Genomic DNA, 9,896 nt, shown 5'->3' on the forward strand with positions numbered 1-9,896 from the left:
TAAAGACACCCACGTCATAAGCCTGGTATGCGTTACAATGTTGGCCTTTCTACACTGTCTATCAAAGCTAGAAAACAAAAGAGATGAGTATCTCCGGTCGAACCCTACTGAAAAAGACTTGACCACCAGACTGATATGATGAAGCTCTGTTATATGTCACTGATGTGAGATGTGTTTTTAATTGTGTGAACATTTTTTCTAAAAAAAAAAAAAAAACTTGATCATGAATACCAGTGAAAGAAAGCTTGTTCGACAGACCCTTTTTTTCTGATCCAGAATGATAGCTTAAAATCTTTTTTTTAATTTTATGGTCCTGAGAGAGGTTGAAATTATATGTTTACCTGGAAGATCTCTCATTTCTTTTGTAATGCAACTGACAGGGCATACAAAACTCACTTCTCAACTGTAGACAGGAATTTCAAAAGAGAAATGGGGAAGGGACTGCTGAACAAATAGGAAGAAGCTCAGAGTGAAAGGCTAAGAAGATGAAAGAAAGGAACTCACAGAGGGAGAATTAAGAATCCTGTCTCTGGAATTAAGAATCTGGAACAGCTCTAGAAGGAAGGTCTGAGGAAGCAGTTTTGTCAGAGGTCTTCATATTTTAAGTCTTTGTGACAGAATGCTGAAAAGAGGCTCGGGAGATCAGCAACATCCTCTGACCGAGAGGTTTCCTTTCACTGAGGATCTTTTAAGTATATACATATATATGTGTGTGTGTGTGTGAGTGAGAGAGAGAGAGAGAGAGAGAGAGAGAGAGAGAGAGTGTGTGTGTGTGTGTGTGGATGTTTCTGAGAGGTTTTGCGAAGTCATGTTGTAAAGAGATATAAAGAGGAAAGGAAGGGAGTTAGGAGAGGATAAAACGGATAGCCATTAACATTCTGGTTAGAACACAGATGGTAAAAATACAGCCGAAAACTACACCATAACACTGAATATTATTATTATTATTATTATTATTATTATTATTATTGGTGTATGAAATGGTCTTTTTACATTTTGAGTTGGAAGAGTGTTTTAATAAAATATGGAAAAGAGTGAGACTTCAATGCTAAACACTTCATCATTGTTTATTTTGCATTGCTCCTCAAGTCCTACCTGAAGTGCAGAAGTCACTGTTTACATTGTGGCCCATTTCAAGTGGTACATGTTTGTTTGAGCTTTCCTTGTGAGTCTGTGAATCGGGCACGCCGTGCTACTGTCAGGATAAACACCAGCTCAAGCATTGCTAATGTACAAAACGCTACACGTCAGCAGAACCAGACAACGGAGGAACTAAATAGCGGACTTGGGAATAGAATAAATTACCTGCAGTGGCATCAGCGGGCGATCACCTTTCCGGCACCTCCTACCGTGGTGCGATGCATCCCGCCCATAAATCACAGAGGAACCGAGCCCATCAGGAAATTAATTGTGCTCCCTCCATATGTAATAGGCTTGTGAAAGCGCATATTTTTCTCTGCTCCTCTGATTTACTCAGCGTCCATGACTTCCTGAAATATTTTCAATTTCGACAACGGTAATTCAGTGTTCGCGCATTACAAGCCAAGGTGAGCGAGGGAGTTTCCTGGGGAGCTGTTGACTAACCGGCGGCATGCTGACGGTAGGCTTTCTCCACTTGGCTGCTCCCCCGACTGTCCCCCAGGGCCTGAAAGGCCCAATCACTTAGCTGTTCTTCCGACTGCCTGTATCACAATTTCAAGGGCTGTGTGTGCCTTATCCATACATACATAACTTACCTCTTGCCTACCGTCAGTGCCTTTCAAAGAGAGTCTGTTGAAAGTCTGAGACACCTGCAGGACTACCCACACACACACACACACACACAGAGAGAGAGAGAGACACACATACACTGATTAGGATAAGGATAATACATAATTAGTCGCCTTACCCAAGGTATTTTGTAGTGTGTTTCATTTAATGTCAGCAACCAAATCGCTCTCCTCTCAAATAGCATCCTACAATTCATCAATTCATTCAATTTGTCTTCATTCATGGAGACAAATCGGTGTCCTCAACCTATCTACAGTGATCTATCACAGAATTCACTGTACGTACCACAAGCCTGCACTTCAATGTCAACAAAGACCACAAATGGATCTTTCATGCAGGCCACACATAACACGCATTAATATTAAACACGTTTCATTGTAACTCAGGGATCAGTCCCACGTATTCAGCTGGGAGTGGGGAAGGACACTGGTACAAATCGAAACCTAACAATGGCATCGTTCCAAACATTAATATTAAAAACATGTTTCATAGCTGCTCAGAGATCAGTGCCCCTCTTATTCAGTTAGTGGAGTGGACGCTGGCACAAATTGAGATCTAACAATGGTATCCTTGCAAACATTAATATTAAATACATGTTTCATAGTTCCACGGTTTGGGAAGTGGAAAGGACACGGGTACAAATCGAGACGTAGCAATGGCACGAACACAAATGATATTGTGGGCCCTTGTGATGACCTTGTCTGCATTCTGCATTGTAATGTAATGTATTGTAGTGCTTGGCAAGACTGAGACACTACCCAAGGAGCCAGATCAATTGAACAGACTCCCCTTGATCAGCCAGAGGTCGTTAACAGATACCACCATCTTCAAAGGATATTCTGCAACAAAGTGCCAACAGTTATTCTTTGCAGAAATTCAGCTCTGTGCATCAGAATTCACGGATGATTCCCCACTACACAGGAGCCTGACATTCCGTTGGGAAATGCAATCCTAATCCTATGAGCGATGATATGCAGTCTTATTTGATGCCAATGGAACAGACCAAAAAGCACTATTTGGAATTTTAAAACAAATGTTATATCCTGATCCTGTGGATCATGAGAAATAAATATAGTAGTATAAGCTCACACTTCAAATGACCACCACGTTAGGAAAAGGGTACTACATTTTATAGTGGTAATTATCGGTTTCTCATCGGCCATGGTCCCATTTATTGTGTCTTGTTAAACTGATAATGAAAACTAGCTGGTTTGTGAGGGTCCCACATAGCTTGTAAAGAGCAGACCTTATAGACCTTGGGCCTTAAAATCGTTGATGCTTTATATACAGTTAAGGCAGCTTTCCCCTGGCTATTAGAAAACAGTTAGCTATCGCTTTTCTCATGTTAGCATTTCAAACGAATCCAACCACCTTTGAAATGTGCTAATTTGCTAATCTCAAGGACATGCATGGCCTATAACAGTGGCGCTAACAAGCTGCCTTTAGCTCCTCCCTGCACAAGGGCAGGAGGGCAGCTATTTCTTAAGCCCTTTGAACAATTCCATGTTGACGTCTCAAGACTAATGATGACATCATCGTGCACATTCTGCTGTTGATCATGATTTATGGATTACCACGTGCCACCAAACGTCTCAATCAACCTTAATGTGTTCATAAAAATCCGACATCAAGATGGCTCCTCTCTCACTCACTCCTACCCTAATGCAAACTGAAGATGCAGCACTCTGAACACACACACACACACACACACATGGACACGCACACACACACACACACACACACACACAACATAAATCTACAGATGGCCTGCAAATGTCTGCACTGGCATGGCTCCAGCTCTAATGCATATACTCAGCAGATGAGTGACGCTCCTAAATGCTTTAACCTCACTGACACAAATCGCACGGATGCCAGGACACCATCGCAGGCACCACACAAGGCAAACCCCAGGAAATGCCGGCCGGCTGATATATGCCTTACCTGAGTCAAGCTCCAGCAAATCACTGTGCTTATTTTGTCTCCATTATTCACTGAGCTGAGCTGGGCTGGGCTGGGCTGTGTAAAATCATAGCTTTACAATTGCACCAAAGGGTATATGCTAATAAGTATACTTTGCGTTAAGATAGCAATATAGATTTTGTTTAAGGTAAGCTTAATCTTAGACACAGTGAATCAGGCCCTGTTTCCAATTCATGTTGGTGATTTTTTATCTATCCAGGTCTTCAGAACCTGTCCAGTCAACTGAATTAAGGACAAAATTATTTCCCAAAAGAGATAGATGATGTCATGGTGTCCAATGTAGATGGAGGGGGAGTTCATGGTCAGATTTCTACATGAAGACCTACCTTACGTAGCCTGGGTGTTCCCATCCTGCCTTGCGCGGTGATTTCAATCACGCAGCTAAGGCAGTCTGGAAACTAACACCCACATTTTCGCCTGATGTTGGCGACCAATCACAGAACAGGGGAGAAAGCAAGACCATGATAAGCAATGCACAGACGCATTTGATAGACATCCGTGGCGCCCCAATGAACGGATCTGGGCATTTTTTTCAAATACGAGAAAATGAACGGCTGGTTGCCATGCAGAGCACGTCTCATTTGAGAAGTGGTATAGGCGCTAGTGTTTTCACTCTCAGATATTCCACCACCACCATTACCACACACACACACACACACACACACACTCTGTTTTACTAAAGCAGCGCATTCATTATAATACATTTCACAACACCTGCCGAGGACACCAAGTGAGACGGCAGCATACGTTACCTGGCACAGAAAGTGTGCTATACTGGCCAAGCATTCGTCAAAGTACTGTCATCCATCATGTTTGTTGCAAATGAGGTGGTGTGTTCCCCCAGACAGACGACTCCCCCCCCCGGGCAGACCAGAAAGGCCAATTTGCTCACACTGATGACAGAAAGATCAGCTCCCTCCCCTCGGGGTGTCAAGCGAGCTCATTGCATTGAATTTGGTGGAAAAGTGGCAATGAATTCCTAACAGTGTTATCGATGTACTTAGCTTTTTTCTAGCCTCCCACAGGAATCCAGGCGAGTAAAGCAGGAGGATCTCCTCAGTTAAGTAGAAGGCCACATTCCTTGGGGGGCCTGCACGAATGCCGAGGCTAGTGATATTAGGGAACAGGTCTTGTTTCTGTGACAAAATGAGGAGTGTTAATGAAACCTGTTTATTGCTGATCCAGGCCGTGTTTACACAGACTTAAAACAGCACTGCCTCAGAGTTCATGCTGTTTGCAATCTTGAACAAATGAAAGTCATTCTGCTACATAAAGGACTTTCCACAACAAGAGGAGCAATGGTTTTCATTAACGCGGTGTTAATTGAATGCCCACATTTTTAGTTGTCCCCAGAGTGAAAAAAACAATGCTCATGAATAGCACGGCAGGCAACATGGAGGCTTTTAAAGTGGCTTCTAAATAGCTTTTCTTGACGAACGCAGGAGTTAGTGTAGGGTAATAGTATAGCCTTGTGTATACTGAGGTCTCAACAGATAATTCAACTATGAGAATAACTCAAGACAAATCACATATACATGTATATACATATAGAATAACCTACCCTTTAGGGCATTAGGACAAATGTCACTGAACAGTCGAGATCTTTCCAGTGATAAAACCCCACTCACTTCACAAGGCTCCAGGAAAAAGGTCTGTAACTGGAGGCAATAATAGCGAGTTTGCATATCATCCATCATCCAGTAAGGCAATTACGGCAAAACAGTTACGGGAGCAGATTGCGGTGACAAAAAAAAAAAAAAGTTGCAAAAAAGAACACGGTGCTTGTGGCCTGCCTTGGTTCCCACCACACAGCTTGGGTACACAACCACGTGCTTTAGGTCCATTACTGAGATCTGAGGCTAGTGTGTTAGAGCGGGTACCGAGCTATAGAACAATGTCAACGAGTGCACGGAGTGCGAACAGGCCTTCTTATTGATGATGGGAGCTGGCACCTGCCGTTATGAGACTCAGGCTACAAGCACAGGCCATATTGGGTGGTGGGGGAGGGGGTGGGCAGTATGCTCGTTAGAGCGTAGCCTACAAGGAACAGCAGGAGCGGTGACAACTGAAACTGAAACCCTGTTCAAGAAGGGCAAACATGACTGATGACTTTTTTTTTTTCAAAGTAAGGCCTATTTTAGAAATGTGACAATGTAGATTGAATTGTTTTTGCCTTCAGTATCATTACGCCTACATTGGTGTAATGTCAGGTGAATATAACAGCATCTGCTTACTCACAACTATGAAACATTTCTCAGAGATAAGGAGGTTGAATGATTACTGAGCTGTGGGCGCCACTTGCTGGTTGTCAATGGAACAGCAAATCTCTTCCATTTTTACCTGTGGGCCTAGCTGACTCACATGTTCATATTTTGTACATGTAGACCCACCCATATTTAGCTATGATGTGATGTGATCCATCAATTTCACAGGAGCCTGTGTGGTGTTGCACAAAAATATGGGCTAACCAGGGCCATGAAAAGAAAAGTGTCTTACCATTTTGCACACTCTGCACTTCACAATAGGCATACATCCTCCTTTTCTTGGGAGTTCAGACTTGGTAAACTCAGCTCGGAGTCCAGACTGACATGGGCAGGAGGATTCCGTAGACCACACATTTGAGACAGCAGCCTTCTTGCTGACGTTGCAGCTCAGGTCGGCTATGCGCACTCCGAGTGATCTTTAATCCTCACTGTAATTCACGTTATTTATTGGCTAATGATATAACACATCAAATTAACTGTGTTCTTTTTCATTTTCGAATATGGCAATGACAATTATAGTGCGTATTCATGATGTCTGTCCAAGTGATTGTGGGAGTTTGTAAATACATATGGTGGAAGCACTACTTTCTGTTTGTTGACAGAAAAACAACTATAATTGAAACTGCATGTGTTTGTTCCTTTGTGTCATTGCTAATTGTAGTGACCTGCTTGTGAGAAATACACTAGCATATCGATCTGATAACCAAGTGACCCCATGCTGTATCCAAAACACTACTTTGTTTCACTTGAAGAGAGTCTGGGCACTCTCCATTGGGAAATGGGCGTAGACTTTGCGTCACGTTTGGCCCAACCTAACCTATCACACTTCCCGTAACGTTTTTACAAACTGATAATAAACCGCATCGACTGTTAGGAAACAATGTATCCCCTTTGCTGCGTAAATGTATACATTCTTCTGACTGCAATTCTTGATATGTGCAGTACCACAGCCACTTTCAATTCCGAAACTAATGCCACCCCCTTTTTGCGCTGACTGGCCCACCATCCTGGAGACGTAAAGGCATAGAGAGGAGCCAGACTGTATGCCAGTGAAATGAGAATGAGCGGAGATAGGCTACTAGGCAAACAGGGCCAGGCGATCCAAAATCCCCAAATTAATTTGATCTGCATTTGGCTAAATGGGAACTTCTGAAGGGGAACAATACCTGGGTTCTTACAATAATATCCGGTGCATTAGCCACATTGTGAATAAACCGCAGGACAGTGTTTTATGCAAGTTAAAAGAAACAAAACCATATTAATACCATATTAACTGCCCTGTATATTAACCTAATAGCTGAAGAAATGTATCAATGTATAAGCCGCGGCTAATAGTTGGGAAATGATGGTAGTAAAAAAGGTTTCATATTAAGCCGCTTCAGACCTAATATACTGTAGCCTGGACTTCTCCCTCCCATATATATTTTATCCAATGAAAGCACGAAAACATCAAGATGCAAATGGATTCAATCTAACTGAAAGCATTTCCAATCAAATACATTGTCAATAAAATAACAAAATCAGTGTAGGTACTGTAGTATAATTATGTGAACTCTGAGGATACTCTTTTATGAGGGAACTTCTTAGGGAACATTGTCACAATAACATAATTTAGACTATAGGAAATCAGTCCTCTTCAGAAAAATTCTAACAAAAAAAAGAAAATGATTGTGTATATATTATGTATATATGTGCAAAATGGTTTACAGATTTAGTCTCAACTTAATGTGTTCAAAAGGGCTAAACTGCATGGGCCATCTGAGACTTCACGCTATCTTGTTTTTACAGTCAACAGGGATAAACAGCCTGCTCCTGGATCATTACCCTAACAGATAATGATATGCGCAATCATCAAATTAATGCGACAACATTGGAGTAGATGTGATTCAAGGAGGACTCCTCGTTTGCATTCAAGAAGTCCACTCTGCTGATCTGCTCAACCCTGAAATTTAATCAAGGCATTTCCATCCATGAGTCCCCTATCTATTCTGTCTTCTCAAGACTACTGATGGCTTACTTGAACATTTCTGAATTACTGTCAGAAGACACCACAGTGTTCCACATGAATGCTTGGCTTGCTATGCAGGTAGAGCTAGCTTGAAAAGTTTAAATTGAACACTCACTTTCCATCAGGATCAGTTTTTTGGTGCAATGGGTAACACATCTCTTCAATTCTGTGTCCTACAGTATAAATCCATGCAGCATTTACGATTCTGAAAGTGGCCAAGACAATAACTGATATTGCTTATACTTGACAGTGGCAAAACATTTAGTCATTAAGACTAAATATAGGATACAGTCTCTGTTACGTGTTTACAACATGTTTATGGCATTTAAAGCAAAGTTCAAGCAAATTTTCACTCCGCAATGTTGAGACGAGTGTATATAAGATAATGACAAATTGTGCTAAACTAAGCAAATGGTACTGTGATAAAAATAACACACATTACACACTTGGATAACTAATTTTAACACACATGAAACCCACAGAAACACCGAAATGTGTAAATGTCATAATTTAATCTGACATTTTTGTCTATACATCCCATGTTCTCAAGAATTTATTTCACAAATGTACAGGAATTCTTTCGCTAGATTTATTATCATTATTTTTTTCACATTATTGCTTAACAGTAAAATGCATTGGTTGGATATGTCCATTATAGCAAGACAATACATTCATATAAGGTATACAGATGTCTTCAGTTATATTTTACTGTAACTAACTTTACATTAAATATATGAATTTATTAAATTATTCAATATGTTTTTATGTATATTAGATCATTTATCACTGACGGGACTCCATCACATTGAGCTCACAGTGCATAGGGTCGCATTCATTCAGTAGAATTACATCCCTTTCCCCTCTGTATATATCCCACGCAGTAGTTCGTATTTAAGTGTGTGTGTGTGTGTGTGTGTATGTGTGTGTGTCTGTCCACAGATTTTTTTTTTGTCATATTCACTGTTTTTATTTATTTTTTTATACAATCTGAATACGCAGAGCTACAATATTTATGGCATCTGAATTCTACTTGATTTTGTTTATTTCTCTTTTAACTCTTCTTTAAAAAGTGAGTGATGATATCAACATACACTGCTAAATATCCAGTGAAATATTACAGTGTGTTGGTGTGTGTATGTGAACAGATGAAGAGAAAGAACACACGCTCACACACAAGATGGTGGAAAGTCGTTTACAGAGGAGGTGACCACACGAACTGTTGGGCACAGGGTCTGGTTGCATTCAGAAAAAAAACAAAGAAATGCAAAAAAGAAAAACTGTCAACCTACCACTTACAACCAATTTTCTGTAAAGATAACCATTCAAGGAACCCAAAAAATTCACGTACTCTTTTTTTCTTTTTGCTTTCGAACAAAACTTTTCAATATTTACAGGTCAAGAAACGCCTCAAGAAATGACCGCCCCGTGATATTTACAGATTGTAGAACTAGAATGGCACAAGATAGAATACCTGCTCAAATAGAAGGAAAACAAAAATTCTTCTCTGTACTGTAATAATACATTACAGTGACAGAGATATAGGTTTGGCCTGGGCAGTACAAATGAGCACGGAGACTTGACTGACACCTGTTACCTCACTTCCTGTGTGGTCACTTCCTCCTAAATCGGTAGCAGCTGAGACATAAACCCCTCCCCCCACACGCCAAAAGAAAAATAATAAATACCGATATGTATATACTTATATACACACACAATAGAATTTCATCACAAATCAACACAGTCAATTCCATCACACACAATTAAGAGGAGGCTCCTCCGCGGAGTGCATGCATCCATTCAATGGACCGAGAGCATAGGCAGACCGAGAGGGAGTAGAGGTCGTACAAGGTCGCCTGGCAAGGAGCTAGATAGCT

Source organism: Sardina pilchardus, chromosome 12 (assembly GCF_963854185.1).
Source record: "Sardina pilchardus chromosome 12, fSarPil1.1, whole genome shotgun sequence".
NCBI lineage: Eukaryota > Metazoa > Chordata > Actinopteri > Clupeiformes > Clupeidae > Sardina > Sardina pilchardus.